We start from the raw sequence: 17,222 nt of genomic DNA, 5'->3' as shown, positions 1-17,222 counted from the left end.
TGTCAGATTTTGTGTCTGAGGAACCAGATAAGGTCAAAGATAGGTGACTCACATTGGAGGCACTGTAGTGTAATGGGGAAAAATACTGGCTTGGCAGGCAGGAAACTTGGTTTCTAATCTCGGAGCTGATTGATAACTGGCTCGGTGAGTTGGAATGAACTGGAACTCAGTTTCCCCATTGGTAAAATGGGGGAAGTACGGTTTTTCTGTTCTCATTCCCTTACTTGATACTTAAAAAAATATTAAATTTAATTCAATTGATGGAATGAGGCTAGATCTTATGATTTCTTATTCCTTCACTTAAACATTTTAGGGGTCTTTTATGTGCCAAATGCTGAATATTTTAATCTGGTTTGTATATTTCGGGGAAGGGGATTTGGACAGGTCAGAACAGGGAAACTGGAAAAATTCATTTACTTCATAATTTTGCATATGACTGGCCCTGATGCAGGATATTATTTATTATTTGCTTATCTAAGCCTCCGGCCTCTCATTCAGCAAATCCTGCTATGGGAATCTTAAAAGATAAAAAGGGATCATAGGATTTACAGTTGGTAGAAGATCATAAAGACCATCTGGTAGAACCCCATCATTTTACTGTTCAGAAGCCTGAGGCCCAGAAATGAGATGCATCCTACCCAAGGTCAGAGAAGAGTTTCAAGCTCCAAGTTCTCCAGATCTAGTGTACACCATGATGTCATCTCTTCATGACCTTGAAAGACCCTCTAGTCCACTGGCCTACCCCATGGAAAAGTCCCCAGTAAACATCCCCAACAGGGCCATCAAACCTATAACTTAAACACATCTATGGGAACTCACTACCTAATGAGGCAACCGGTTCCATGATTGAACATCTCTAATTGTTAGGACCCTTCTCTATACATATTTAGTCAAGTTTTCCATCACATTCAATTCTTCCTAGAACCATGCCTAAGGCAGTATGATCAGGGCTTTGGCTCAATGATAAACAGTCCTTTGTTAGTGTGGAAATAACCAAAGGGCACCTAGTAGTAAGAATCTTTAGTTATAGGAAAATTATGATATGAGTGGCTGGGAAAACTCCATCCCCTAATCCACCTGGCTCATCAGTCTTGACTCACCGACTGCAACCATAACCCAAATATCCCAGAAACTCTGCCTACCTCCCTACCATACTATCCTCCCAGCCCCGACCCAAATGACAGCATGTTTCATGCTCTGTCTTTAGGGAGGTTTTTGGAACTTGTCTCTAGCACAAAAATTTCTACCTAGGGCTCTGTTTCTACCCATGGTCCTAATTCTGCTGCACGGAGGGCCAAAGCCTTTGCTACCTACACTACGCAGGCTGAGTGCCCAGCATCTGTTCGGCCAGTCTGGCTGAGCCCAAGGAATTTCCCGAAGGCCTTAAGGCAGCAGCTCTATGGTAGTGTCCATTAGCCAAGCAGAGAGAAGCAGGATTACATAACAGGGCCAGTCTGAGGCCATCTATTTTAAGCAGCCATCCTCAAGAATGCAACGGTAGACCAGGAAGCTAGTGTCAGGCTCTGTGTCCCAGGAAAACCTTTCAATAAGCCAGGCTCCAAACATCTATCCCTAGAGTCCTCCTCGAGGCTGTTTATGCCACAGTGGCCCTATTAAGATGCATCTGTACTGAAATCGACCCATACCAGGCAGGGGGGGAGAGATTATAAAAATCATAGAAACTCCGGCAGTTGCTGTTGATCGCGTTGGAAGATCTCAATGTACCCTTCTATCTCTGTCTAGGGAATTTAAACTGATTCATGATACAATCTAAACATCATCATCTGTAAAATGAGGAGCAAGCTTAAGGCAATCAATGGTTACTATTCTGGATTTGCAGTCAGGAAGATCTGAGTTCAAGTCCCATCACTGACCTATGGATTCACTTAACATGTCCATGCTGATGATTTTCAGATGTCTTTACCCAGGCCTAAAATCTCTGCTGACCTGCAGTCTCAAATCCCCAAAAGGCTATTAGACCCACAGACATCTTAAACTCAACACGTCCAGAACTGAACTCTACCTTTCCCCCAAAACCATTCCCCCAGATGCCCCTATCGTAAGCAAGAGTACCAACAATTTCCCAGTTTCTCAGACTCCCAGCGTAGGTGTCATCTTCAACTCTTCACTAGAGCTCGCTGCCCCCCACCCTCCCTTCCCCATTCCAATCTGATACCAAGGCCTGTCCATTTCACTTTTGAACACCTCTAGAATATACCCACTTCTCTTCTTTGCCCTTGCGTGCAGGTTCTCATCACCCAATACCTCGACTGTTACGACAGTTTGCTGGTGAGTTGACCTGGAACAAGCCTCTCCCCAGGCCAGTCTATCCTCCACTTAGTTGTCAAAGTGATCTTCCTAAAGTGAGGGTCTGACCATATCACTCCCTACTCAACCAACTCAAGTGATTCCCTTGAAACTGAGGTCTAGGATGAAAAGTAAAATCCTCTGGTTTTCCAAGCCCTTCAGAACACCTGCCCATTCTTCCTACATCCCTCCCCCCATGTACTCTTCCATCCAATGACCCTGGCCTTTTTGCAGTTTCTCAAATAAGACATTCCATCTTTCTGCTGCCTGCCCCCCATGACTGGAATTCTCCCCCTCCTCATCTCTACCTCCTGGCTTCCCTGATTCCTTCATGTCTCAGCTAAAGTCCCACCTTTTACAAAGAGCCTTCCCCAGGCCTCCTTAATCTTACTGCCTTCCCACTGTGACCACCTCCAATTTATCCTTTATGTACTTTATTTGTACACAGTTGTTTGCATATTGTCTTCTCCATTAGATTATGAGCTCCTCGAGATCTGCCTTTTACCTTTCTTTTTCTTTGTATCCTCAGAGCTTACCACAGTACCTGGCACATAGTAGGTGCTTAATAAATGTTTACTGACTGACCAACTATGAGCCTGGGCAAGTCACTATATGCCTCTATGTGCCTCAGAGTATTTCTCAGGATTGATCTAAGAACTAAATCATAAAGTGAATGAATTTTCAACATGGAGAATTCACTTATGAAATCACAGATCATAAAAAAATTTGCTGTTGCTGTTCAGTCATTTCAGTCATGTCCGACTCTTTGTGACCCCATTTGGGTTTTTTTTGGCAAAGATGCTAGAACAGTTTGCCATTTCCTTCTCCTGTTCATTTTATAGATGAGGAAACTGAGGCAAACGGGATTAAGTGACTCGCCCGGGGTCTGGAAGTGTCTGAAACCTGATTTGAACTCAGGAAGATGTTTGTATTCAAACTCCTAATGCCAAGCCCCGTGCAGTATATTTGCTTAAAAAGAAAATGTTGACCCACGTATTTCATAGAAGCATAGATTTAGAGCCGGAAGGATTTCCTCCTTTTAGAAGTAAAAACTCTCCAGAAAAGTTAATGACTTACCTAGGATCACACAGTAAATATCTAAGGAAAGGTTAAAACCCAGGGCTTTCTTATTCCAGGTCCAGCACTCTAAAATTCCTAAAAGTTAAGCCAGGAAGCAGGGATGTGATCAACACACCTGTTTAACAACCAGTTCTTGGGGGGAGGGGGGAAATGAACCCCACAGCACATTTTTGAGTTTAATCTACATTCTTAACATTTTCTCCATCACTGTCTTAAGTCTAGACCAGGATTGTACAACCTGCAGCGCACGGTCCTTTACAGTTTTCAAGGGCAACCCAAAATCCTTGAGGTGAAAGCTGCACAAGGGTCCTAAGCCACCTTTGGGCCCCAGGTTGTGAAGGCCTGGTCTAGACAACCAACAGAACAATAAATATATCACTATTTGTAGCATTTGCTAATTTCCGAGGCTTAAAAGCTCACACTGAACAGTTAATATTCAGCTCCTAGGACCTGGTTAGAGCTAGCTTCATTGTACCCCTGCCTGGAAGGGACCTTAAAGATCCTCTTGTTTGGTTGTTTCCAAACTTTATGTAATTACACTCCTCTCTTAATAAAAAAATCATACCCCCCATACTTTTCATAAAACAATCTACATGAATAATTTACTTACGCTTATATTTTATTCAGATATTATTACAATTTTTACAACACAAAAATCATGAAATAGGGAAACATTTCTTGATTAAAAATACTTTGCAAATCACATATTTATAACAAAATGATAGTCATAACTATGTTGCTAGTTTGATTAATTGAAAAATTAGTAATGATTTAATTAGTAACTAATCCTATTAAAGTAATATGTGGGCTTGGTGGGGTTTTTTGTGCAGTTTCTCAGAACGTGGTCTTAGTGATACTGCTACTTGTAATTCTTTTTCAACTAAGATAGATATTCTGTCTTGATGATAGCTACAGCAAAAAAAAAAAAAACACTTTTTTACACAATTAAGATATTGGTGATATAGTAGATAGAGTGCTGACCTTGGAATCAGGCAGACCTAAGTCCTTCTGCCTTGGACCCTCATTATTAGTGTGACCCTGGACAAGTCACTATACTGCTTCTAGCCTCAGTTTCCTCATCTATAAAATGGGGATAATACCTACTTCATAGGGTTGTGAAGATCAAATCAACCAAAACCCTCCTTTTCCCAGGACTTCTCTTTCATTTCGGATTTCTTTGACTTCACCAGCTCCTGCTCACTTTTTCCACTCTCTTTTTGTATTATCTTCCCCCATTAGATGGTAAGCTCCTTGAGCCTTTCTTTTTTGTATTTGTTTTCCCAGCACTTAGCATAATACCTGGATCATAGTGGGTGCTTATTTAATAAATGTTTATCAACTATTGACTAAATCAAGTGAGAAAATATACGTAAAATGTACACACATATGTATGTGTAAATATAAAATATACCTATAGCAAACCTTAAAGGACTATATACATGTTAGCTATGATAATGATCCCATACTCTTTCCACTGGATGGCACTGGATCCCACCTATCCATTTTGCAGATGAGAGCCCAAGAGGATTTATGGTGGTGTAGATGTGGTCCTAGACTTGATCAAGAAGATCTGGGTTTGAATTCCCCCATTCTACTTACTAGCTGTGTGACCCTAGCTAAGTCACTGAGCCTCAGCTTTTCCATCTGCAGGATTTTAATAGTTCCTCCCTCTTAGGTTGTTGTAAGGATCCAACGAGATAATGAATTCAAAATGTTCCATAAATCTTAAAGCAAATACAAGGTGTCTCAAAAGTCTCAGGGAAGTTTTAAGCTAACAAAGCCCATAATCACAATGGTAACAAGTGGCAAGGGTATAGATTCAAATTCTGGTCTTCTCTTTCCAAACCCAGATCCCCAAGATGGTTCGCTGAATAGATCACTGGACTGACCAGGAGTCAGGAAGACCTGGGATTGAATCCAACTTCTGGCAGTTATTAGATGTGGGTGAGATCCCAAGCAAGTAATTTAGTCTTTCTGAGACTCAGTTTTCCCATCTGAAGAATGGCAATAATAACAGGACCTATTTCGCAAGGTTGTTATTAGGATCAAATGAGATGATGTATGAGGTAGTACTTTGGGAACCGTAAAGCGTTTTATGAATGTCAGACCCTCTCTAAACTTTTTCTCCAGTTTGTACTCAAACTCCTGGATTGAGTCACACCAAGAAGGCAAAGAGACAACAACAATCTTCTAGACTTCGACAGGTACCCTGCAGGTACATGCTTTCGTCACAACAGCTCATAAGGTCCCACAAGTGTGTCTCCCATTAACAATCAACCTGTTGTAATGTGGAAATATGTTTAATATGATTGTAGATATATAGCCTATATCAGATTGTTTTAACAACCCAGCTAGCAGCTCCTGTGAGGGCATAAGATCCCCCCACAGCCAGCACCCAGGAGGCTGCCAGGAAAGCACAGGTTCTTTTTATCTGCTTAAACAAGGAAAGCATGGTGAAGGGGTTGACCAGCTTACTTTAATCCAGCATTCAGATAGCATACAGACAACATTCATTTAGTTCAAGGGAAAGTGCCAGCATTCAGCATTCAGTTAGCATTCAGTTAGTTCAGGGGAGCAAAGAGACAAGCATCAAGAGACAGACCAAATACAATTTTGTTGACTTACTTCAGGGGAAAAAACCAGCACCCTGAGGTTCAGAACATTTATTTAGTTCGGAGGAAAGAACCAGCATCCCGAACCTCAAAACCAAAATACAACCACATTACAAATATCAACAGACAGACCCAATACAATTCATAGCTACCAACATCTGGGCTCGGCCTGAGAGCAAGGGCTGGCCCAGAGTCACGCTCCCCACCGCTGCCGTGCCAACTGGAAAAGGAAAGAGAGCTCTTCAAGCTGTCCTCTCCCCTCTTATAGAGTTTTTGACATCATCAAGGGCTGCCTGAATGACCAGGGCCATTGGTTCTTGAGTTAGCCTCTCCCCCTAGCGTAGACTAGGTTAGCACCCAATAAGGCATGGCTCTGGAGTCAACACCTCCCCTCAGCCAGCCCCATGACTCATCACACAGGAAGTTCTCTTCTTCCTGCCATGGTTTCTGGGCTTCCTGCCCCAGAAGTGAAGCCCCAGCGCCCAGCGAGGCTCAATGAGGTAAGCTGAGTCACTCAAAGAAAACAAAGGTCACTCTGGTTACACTCCACCCCTTGTGCTCTAGGATACACAGATTGAATGCTGTCCTGGGGAGGGGAGAGGAGAAGGAGAGGAAAAAAAATTTAGAACTCAAAAGCTTATAAAAGTGAATGTTGAAAACTAAAAACAAATAAATTTTTTTAAAAAGGCAATCAACTAGTTGTGTCCATCTCTTTGTGACCCCATTTTGGCATTTGGGGCTTTCTTGGTAAAGACAGTAGAGTGGTTTGCCATTTCCTTCTCCGGCTTATTTTACAGATGAGAAAACTGAGGGAAAGAGGGTTAAGTGACTTGCCCAGGGTCATATAGCTAGGAAGTATCTAAGACCAGATTTGAACTCAGGAAAATGAATCTTCCTGACTCTGGCCAGGCACTCTATCCACTGCACCACCGGGATGCCTCTAATAGATGTGATTAGCTCTTAGCAAAGGATTTACCATGATGACATAAAAACAGTAGCTACAAACCTTGTGTCTTGTGATTACAGGCTTGCCTCATTTTATTGTGCTAAGCAGATGTGCTTTTTACAAATTGAAGATTGGTGGCGACCTTGTGTTGAGCCAGTCTATGGGTGCCATTTTTCTAATATCGTGTGTTCAAATCATGTCTCTTTGTCACGTCTTGGTAATTCTCACAATATTTCAAACTTTTTTGTTATTATTACACCTACAGTCATCTTTACTGTTACTACTGTAATGGGGAGGGGACCACAGATCACCCCCACAAAAAACAGCAGAAATTAATCAATAAACGTTGTGTGTATTCTGACTGTTCCATTGACTAGGTGTTCAGTTCCACGTCTCTCTCCACCTCTTCTTTGTTCCACCTTCTTCCCTGAGACATGGTAATATTGAAATCAGGCCAATGGCCTCTGAGTGTTCCAAGTGGAAGGAAGAGACAATTGATGTGGCAAACTTCATTGTTGTCTTATTTTAAGAAATTGCCACAGTCACCCCAATCTTCAGCAACCACCACCCCAATTGGTCAGCAGCCATCAACATTGATGCGAGACTCCGTCAGCAAAAAGATTATGACTCACTGAAAGCTCAGATGATAGATATCATTTTTTTTTAGCAATGAAGGCATGTACATTTTTTAATATATAATACTATTGCACACTTAATAGACTATAGTACAAACATAAATATAAACCAAAAATTCGTATACCTGGCTTTATTGTGATATTGCTTTACCGCAGTGGTCTAGAACCGAACCCACAATATCTCCAAGGTATGCATGTATATTGACTAGGTTTGGGGGGATTCAACTGGTCAAGAACCAACCACCCCTTCCATAAATATGAGCTATTATTACTTACAATACATTTACAATACACTGTCCCCAAGCCCTGACTTTGAACTCTAGAAGTCACCTTAGATTGATGAGTCTCCACTGGTTGTTGTCCTTCATTCTGGGAAAGGACCAAAATGACATCGCTATGCTGGAGTCAAGATTCAGTGCATCCGACTATGGCTGATCAGGCCAATACAAGCTCAGAATGCTCTACCATAGGTCAGGCACAAATAGTCAGTGTGAACATTTGGAGTGGATACTCCAAACTCATGCATCCTGCATTTCCTTTGTGTGTTTCCTTTAAGCACAGCACTTTCTCTGATGTGGGCATGCCATGCTGAGTGGTCCTGTGCCTGAGTGGTCTCCCATGTCACACAATCAATTCCAAAGTTCTTAAAAGAGACCTTGAGAGTGTCCTCGTATCACTTCTTCTGACCACCATGTGAATGTGTAAGTTCTCCACAAAACAATCTTTTTGGCAAGCGCATGTTTTACATTCGAACAATATGGCCAGCCCATCGGAGTTATGCTCTCTAAAGCAGAGTTTGAATGTTTGTCAGTTTAGTTGAGTAAGGACCTCAGTGTCTGGTTACCTTATCCTTCCTAATGATCTTCAGAATCTTCCTAAGACAATTCAGATGGAAGTGATTCAGTTTCCCTGCATGACTGGTACTGGATGAGTCCATAAAAGGAGAAAGAACCTTCTAGTCCAGTTTCTCACCCATGAGAATTTTGACTGACCATCATCCAATCTCAGATGGAACGCCAAACTGGTAGCCCATTATGCTTGAAGAGGGTCCCATTGCTGGACAGTACTAGTGCTTAGGAAGTTTTTCCTTTATCCTGAAATGGAATCTGCCTCCTTTGGGAGTAGTTAGACCTGCCTGGCCTGGCCTAGCTTGGCCTGTACAAACCAGGGAGAGGGTGGATCATTTGGCCAGCTTTGGAGCCAAGGGGAGGGACTGAAAACAGTAAATAGCTCTGTAAAGCTACAGATAAAAACACAAAACAACTCCTGGGCTGGGCCTAATGTTGGAATACTGGCTTCTTCAGCCACACCCACATAGGTGGGTAGCACTCTATTCCAACAGGTATTAATAAATACAACCCTCATTTATCCTGTCCTGAAACAGGAGCTGAACTGGTTTCCGAGCCTCTAGTCAATTCATAAAATCATAGAATGTCAGAGTTGGAAGGGACTCAGTGTTGGGAGGTGGGTAGTAGGGAACAGAACTACACTTAGAACAAAGAATGTCAAAAATGGAAGGGAAATTAGAACACGGGCATCAGACTTGGGAAGGCTCTCAGAACTTGGAAGTTCAGAGCTAGGAGGGCCCTTGGAATACAGGATATCAGAACTTGGAAGAATCTTAGAACACAGAATGTCAGAGCTAGAGCTTGGAATGCAAGATGTTAGAACTGGGAAAGGCCTTAAAACAGAGAATGTCAAGGCTGGGAGGAACCTCAGAGCACAGAATGTCAGAACAGAGAGGACTCTTAGGACACAGTGTCAGAACTGGGAGGGACCTTAGAGCACAGGATGTCAGAGACAGGAATGATCTTAAGAAACAGAGTATTAGACTATCCACATCCAGAGAAAGAACTCTGGAGTCTGAATGCAGATGTAAGCATACTATTTGCTCTCCTTTTTTTTTTTTTTCTGTTTTGTTTTGTTTCTTCTTTCTCATGGTTCCTCCCATTAGTTCTAATTCTTTTTTTCATGACTAATGTGAAAATGTGTAATATGAATGGATAAGTAAAGCCTATATCAGGTTGCATGCCATCTTGGGGAGGGGAGAGAGAAAGGAGGGAGAGAAAATTTAAAACTCAAAATCTTATGGAACTGAATGTTGAAAACTAAATTAATTAATAATAAAAATAAATTAATTAATTATTTTAAAAAAAAAAAGAAAGAAAGACAAAAGAAATAGAGTATCAGAGCTGGAAGGGACCTAATCCAAACCACTAATTTTACAGCTGAGGAAATTTAGGTTAAAGGAAATTAAATTACTTACCCAAGGCAAGGCATATAAGAGATAATATATTCAAAGAGCTTTGAAAACTGTATATATCTAATATAAATGCTATGGGGGGAGAGGGAGGAGAAAGTTACACATCCAGAAAGAGGCATAGTCAGGACTTAAACCAAATTTTTCTGACTGCCATGCCCTTTCCCCTCTGCCAAGTTTCCCCTTTCTTGCAGTTCAACTCAACACACTTATTAATTATTTACTGTGTGTAGAACACTGTATTGTTGGGCTCTGCAGGAGGGTCGAACACTAGATAAGGGACTTGGACTCTGCCTGCCCATGAAGCTTACAGTCTAGCTGGATGATATATAGAAAAACTACTATGCCCATAATGCAAGTAACTACATTGAAAAAGGTGCAGACCTAATTCATTGTTAGTAGAGCTGTGAGCTGATCCAACCATTTTGGAGAGCAATTTGGAACTATGCCCAAAGGCCTATAAAAATGTGCACACCCTTTGACCCAACAATACCACTTCTAGGCCTGTATCCCAAAGAGATCATAAAAATGGGAAAAGGACCCACATGTACAATAATATTTATAGCAGCTCTTTTTGTGGTGGCAAAGAATTGGAAATTGAGGAGGTGCCCATCAACTGGGGAATGGCTGAACAAGTTATGGTATATGAATGTAATGGAATATTATTGTGCTATAAGAAATGATGAGCAGACAGACTTCAGAAAAACCTGGAAAGACTTATATGAACTGCCACTGAGTGAGGGGAGCAGAACCAGGAGAACACTGTACACAGTAACAGCCATAGTGTGTGATGACTAATTTTGTTAGACTTAGCCCTTCTCAGCAATGCAAGGACCTAAAACAATTCTAAAGCACCCATGATGGAAAATACCATCCACATCCAGAGAAAGAACTATGGAGTTGGGGTGCAGACTATTTTCTTTTTTTGTTTTGTTTTTCTTTCTCATGGTTCCTCCCATTCATTTTAATTCTTCTATGCAACATGACTAAGGTGAAAATGTGTTTAATAGGAATGCATGTGTAGAGCCCATAGCAGATTGCATGCTGTCTTTAGGGAGGGAGTGTGGAGGGAGAGGGAGAAAATTTAAAACTTATGGGAGTAAATGTTGAAAACTAAAAATTATTTAATTACTTTAAAAAAAAAAAGAAAGAAGAAGGTACAAAGAAAATTCCATTCAAGGTCCAAGCAGTAGAGATCACTGAGGCATGGCAGTGGTGAGGAGAGACTTCAAGCAAAAAGTAGCATTTTCATTTGGCCTTAAAGTAGCTCTGGGATCTTAAAAGTTTTGGGAGGAGTTGAGGAAAAGCAGAGCCAAAGAGAACCTTGTTCTAGGCATAGGGAACTGCATGTGCAAAGGCACAAAGGCCGGAAAACACAGGATATGTTCAGGGGCTGGGGAGTAGACCAGTTTAACAGGGCCATAAAATGCATGTAGAATTAACTTGAGATAAGACTGCAAAGGGAGGGTGGTGCCAGATTGTGGAGGGCCTTTAATATCAGATCAAAGTGCTTTCTGTTGTATTCTAGAAAGAATAGGGAAACCATTGAAGCTTTGGAGTAGAAATGACCAGATGGAAGTAATTTGATATCCTCTGTGTGGCATTCTCTCAGCCAATACAGATAGTTTTCTCCCCTAGGAAGCAGTAGGGCCCAGTGAAAAGAGGCAATTAGTTGACAGGCATTTATTTTAGCACTTTAGGTTCTGTGCTAAGAGCTGAGAATGCAAAAACAAGTAAGAAGAGAGACAGCCCTAGCTCCAAAGGAGTTTATATCCTAATGGAGGACAACTGCCCTGAAAGGGAGAGAAAGTCTGAAGTGTATGCTGGAAAGGAATGAGACCTGGCTGGCCTCCTGGGGGTCCTCCTTAAATAGAGGTTCTGGAAGGAGCCAACTAATCAAAGGTAGAGGCAGAAGGTGAGCAGGTACTTCTGAAATGTGAAGTCCAGGGCTGGAGGGAGGCTTCAGTCAGAAGGTCAGCTGCCATATGCCCACCACTGTGCTAAGCACTGGAGATATAGAGGAAGGCAAAAGGCAGTCCCTGCTCTCAAAGAGCTCATAATCTAATGGGGACACAACATGCAAACAACTATGTATGAGCAATAATATAATAAATAAAACAGGGCTGGATTTAGGATGAGAGGTTTTGTTGTTCAGTCATTTCAATTGGGTCCAACTCTTTGTGACCACATTTGGAGTTTTCTTGGAAGGGATCCTGGAGTGGTTTGCCATTTCCTTCTTCAGCTCATTTTACAGATGAGAAACTGAGGTGAACAGGATGAAGTGACTTGCCCAGAGTCACATACCCAATAAGTGTCTGAGGCTAGATTTGAACTTAGGAAGATGAGTCTTTGCCGAATCCAGGCCTGCCGCTCTATCCACCATACCACCCAGCTGCTGTAACAATGATGTTTAAACAATGATATAATAAATATAAGAGTACCACATTTGGAATGTGAGGACCTGGATTCAAATCCCACCTCTTCCATGAACTATCCATGGAACCCAGTCAGAATCTCTGCTCATTTTTTCCCTAGTCTTAAATCACTAAATGGGTGTTATCTTAGACAAACTGAGACCTGAGAAAGACCTTAGCTTAAAAAGGCCTAGGTCTCCCACTGCATCTGGGGTCTTCTCCAGGTGTCCTGATCTGTGTCTTGCCACTGGGCTCAGATGACCCAGGGGGGAGCTGAGAGTGAGGGTGATGACTTTACACAGCTCTGCCTCACTTAAATCCAATTCAATTGCAAGTGAAGACATCACCCTCCTGATGTCGTTGGTTCTCTTAAAAAGCAAAGGACAAACAACAGCCAGAATCTCAGGGACTCAGTTTCCTCATGTGTAAAATGACAAGTCAAGGGGTTAAAATCCAGATCAAAAGTGGCCTCGCAGCATGTCCCCAGTTAAGAGTTGGGATGAGATCCAGGAAGGTCCACAGGAAAGACATGGTCCTCTCAAACACTGGGTGGAACCCAGTTTCCAAAAATAGCTCCATGGGCACATCCCAGCTCCAGGCCTTGCATACTATGGACATTTATAGCAGGTTAAAAACCACATCTGAGGAGGACACAAGACAAGTCTGGGGGCTGGTGCCGTGTCATTGAAAATATTTGGGTGGCATGACTTGACCTCAGAAAGCAAACTAGGAACAAAGAGTAGAAGTTGTAGAAAGGTAGGATATAAGGGGGAAAAAAAAACCTAAAAAGGATAGCTCTCTTCCCTAATACAGGAATATTGAAGATAAAATCAGTGGGTACTTGGAAATTTGGTGAATTACACCGCATTTTAAAGATAAATCTATTTTATTTCAAGTACATAAAGTTTGCACAGTGTTGCCAAGTCCTGAGTTTCCTCCTTAATTCAATTCAGTTCAGTTTGACAATCCTGTTAAGAACCTTTTGTATAGAAGGCTTTATGTTGGAACTGGGCCTCAATGCTGGTACCTTTCCTCCGTTGATTATCACCAAGTTCTTCTGTGTGTAGCTTATTTGTACATAATTATTTACACGTTGTTTTCCCAATTAGACTAGGAGCTCTTTGGCAGCAGGGATTGATTTTTGCCTTTCTCTACATCTCCAGTGCTTAGCACGGTACCTGGCATATAGTAGGAGCTTAATAAATATTTGTTGACTGACTGAGAAAGACCGATAATTATAATATTTCATGTTAATATGGCACTTTAAGACTTTACCATGTGCTTTCATAACAACTCTATGAAGTAGGCAAGGAAAGTGTTCTTCTTCTTCTTTAAGGAATAAGGAAACATCAATATTCCCAAGGTCACATATTCAATATGCCAGTGGATCTAAGATTTCATCTATATAGGCATTTCTTCCATGGGTGCAGAGAGCAACCCAGCCATGGTCTTACCCTGCACAATTCTTGTCCGTGTTCTTCCCATAGATCCTCCACAGAAGGTTGACCCAACATTCTAGAGACTTTTTTTTAGGTATATTTACATTTCTTAGTATTTTTAGGTTATTAGGTTTTTAGGGATATTTACATTTCTTCAATACAGCACTCATGTCATCCATTGGTCATCCTTCTCTCTCGCCACATGACTTGCCCACCACCTTTTTCAATCTATATTTCTCCTTGGCACTTCTTGTTCATGGGGTTGTTGTTGGAAAGATGATGCAACCTACTTGGGCCCACCTTATTTCTTTCTATTGTCCCTTCAGATCATCTGTGACTTTGATCCTTTGGTTTAAAGTAACAGAGGAAATGGCAAAGCCAAAACTTGAAGCCCAGTTCTGTCTCTAAAGCCAAAGTTCTCTCCGCTTCAGCCCTGACGTGCCCCAAACCTTGATGTCAAGGGGCGGTCTAGGTTCAGGTCTGGGTTCCAGATTTTAGGGAAGACATTAATAAGTTAGAAAATGTCTGGAAAACGGCCACTAAAAAGGTGAAGATGCTCCAGTCCACTACCGTGAGAAGATTGGTTAAAAGAAATGGAGATATTTACCTTGAAGAAGAGAAGACCTATTGGGGATATGATAGTTGTGTGTAAGAGTCTGAAGGTCTATCACATGACAAAGGAGTAGGCCTGCTCTGTTTGGTCCTGATTGGGGGGGAGGGAGAGTAGAAACAGGAAAATTGATACAAATTGCAAACGTGATCCATTTAGACTTGATGTAAGAGAAAAACAGACCCCCAAAAAAGCCAAACAGGCTGGGCATGATAATACACACCTGTAATCCCTGTTTCTGAGGAAGCTGAAGCTAATGGATCCCACAAGCTCAGGAGTTCTGAGCTGCAGTAAGACTACAGCTGGTCTGGTATCTACACTAAATCCCGTACCAATATGGTGAGCCCAGACTGGAAGTGGAATAGCTCAAAGCTTTCATGCTGATCATCAGTGGGACCAAGCCACTGCTTGAGGGAGCAAGATCATGAATGGCCACTGCACTTCTAGCTTGGTCAAGATAGGGACACCCAGTCAAGAAAGGAAGGAAGCAGGCAGGGAAGGAAGAACGACATAGAAGGATGTACTTGATAGATCGCTGGACTTGATGATTTGATGGTAGGAAGACCTGAACTTTCAAATCATGCCTTAGATACTTATTAGCTCTATGTGACCTTTAACCTCCTCATCGATAAAATGCGGATAACGATAGCCCCCATCACACAAGTCTTTTTGTGAGGGACAAATGAGATAATATAGATGAAGTTCTTTTCAAACCCTAAGGTGCTATATAAATGCTAGCTTATGGTATCATGCATACTATAATAATAGTATTTATAATACTATAGTATACATATTATTAACAGTAATAATAACAGAGATGCTCTGAAGTAGAATGGGCTCTATTGGCAGGTAGTGAGTGCCTCCTCAATGGAAGTCTTCAAGCAGTAGCGGAATGAAAATGTATTGATTATGACAGAGAGGGGAATTCTGCTTAGGTGTACATTGGACTACATGGCCTCTGAAATCCCTCCCAACCAGGAGATTCCATGATCCTGGGCTCTGATAGAGGGGAGAGAGACGTATGTGCCAATAAATGTGATGCAAAGAAGGGAGAGTGAGATAATTAAAAAGGAAGCGATTCATTCAGTCTCAGTGGTGACAAACTCGAAGATGACTGATTCATAGGATAGAAAACAACCAAACTTCACGTATAAATGAGGGGAGCATTATATGGGTGTATAACATGTGTGGGACCCCTGAGCTTTGATCTGGTAAGAGTTTGATCAGACAGAAAGGTAAGGCGATAGATTGCAGATATTGGAAGGGACCTTTGAGATCATGGGCTCCAAAGATTAGAATGATGCCTAATGAGTGTCTCAAATATTTCCATGGAAATAGATGCTTCCGGGAAACTGCATCTTGGAGAAGGGAAATGACTCCCCAAAGTCACACACCAAATCAGTGGCACAGCTGGGGCTATAACCCAGGTTTTCTGACTGCAGCCATTAGGCTATTCCTACTCTATCCCTATAAATATCAAATTAGATAATATGTGTAAAGCTCTATTTAATGTTAGTTACTACTGCTATATTACTACTAGCAAGACTGCCATGACTACCACTACTACCACTACCACCTCTACTACTACTACATTACTACTACCACCACCACCACCACTACCGCTACTACTACAGAACCCCAAAATGCAAGGGTACAGGGTTTGGGTCTGCCTTGAAAGAATTTGACCACTCAAGCAAGTAAAGAGTTTATTTGTGCCACCAATAGAAGTCAGCTGGATTTTAAGAATCTGAGTATTTGATGAGGATAAAATTGGTTCTTTTATACAAAAAGACTGGGAAGATCTTAAAGAGTGGCAAGTAACCTGGGGTGGGCCAAGTGCAGATAATGAGGGCCATGATGAAAAGGCAGTTAAAAGGATTATTGACTGGGATGGGCCAGGTGACTCAGGCACCTGGGTTTGGGGGTTGGGTTCCTGAAATGTGGGAAAGTTTAGGGGCTTTTCCTTTTAGGGGTCCAGATCCCCATCACTGCTACTACGCTACTACTGCTACTACTTCTGCTACTGCTGCTACCCACCATTATTACTACTACTACTATTACAACACATGTCTGGGGTATCATTACTGGCATTAGTTCAATTAATAGGACAATCAGGAATAATGGGCTAATGAGTCCCATCCCAACCTAAGTGAAATAATCTTTCAGTTGTAGGCTAGGCAGAGTCTGGACACCAGCCTCTCTGGGACCCAAGAGATTAGATAAGTGACTTGGAAGCTTTGAGTTGGACTAAGAAGGGAGTAGATGACCTTTTATCATTCAGAACTTAAACGGGGGTTTTTTGTTAACCAGCTCTCCTAACTCCTGTCCTCATCAGAATACAATTTGCATCAGGCAGCACCAAGTTCAAGTTCACTTGTGAAATGCTAAAGCACTAACTGAACTCAGATATGTTCCAAACTAAACTCATTCTTTCTCCCCAAACCCAAGGCTTTTCCACACATCATCTCTTGAAATCACCCCTTTTTTTCTATACAAGTGGCCACAAGTCCTTCACCACCTTTTGCCTGGATTGTTTTGGTAGCCTCCTAGTGAGTCTCTTGGCCTCCAGGCTCCCCTCTACACAGCTGCAAAAGTAACTCCTAAGCAGTAAGTTCCAACATGTCATCACCCTCCTCAGTAAGCGCCAGTAGCACCCTACTACCATAAGGTTACAAATACAAACTCCTCTCTTTGGTTTTTAAAACTCTTCCCAATATGGTTCCAACCTACCTCTCCTACTTTTCCTCTTCCCCTTCATTCACTCTTTGGTCCAAACAAACTGGATTTCTTATTGTCTGTAATACATGACACTTGTCTCCCCTTTGCACAGGCTGTCCCTCCTACCTGTAATGCACTTTCTCCTCACATTCCCTCTTAGAATCTCTACTTGCCTTCAAAGCTCAGCTCAAACAAAGCCTC

The sequence above is a fragment of the Trichosurus vulpecula genome, chromosome 1, assembly GCF_011100635.1.
Source record: "Trichosurus vulpecula isolate mTriVul1 chromosome 1, mTriVul1.pri, whole genome shotgun sequence".
NCBI lineage: Eukaryota > Metazoa > Chordata > Mammalia > Diprotodontia > Phalangeridae > Trichosurus > Trichosurus vulpecula.
This window is presented reverse-complemented; position numbering follows the sequence as displayed.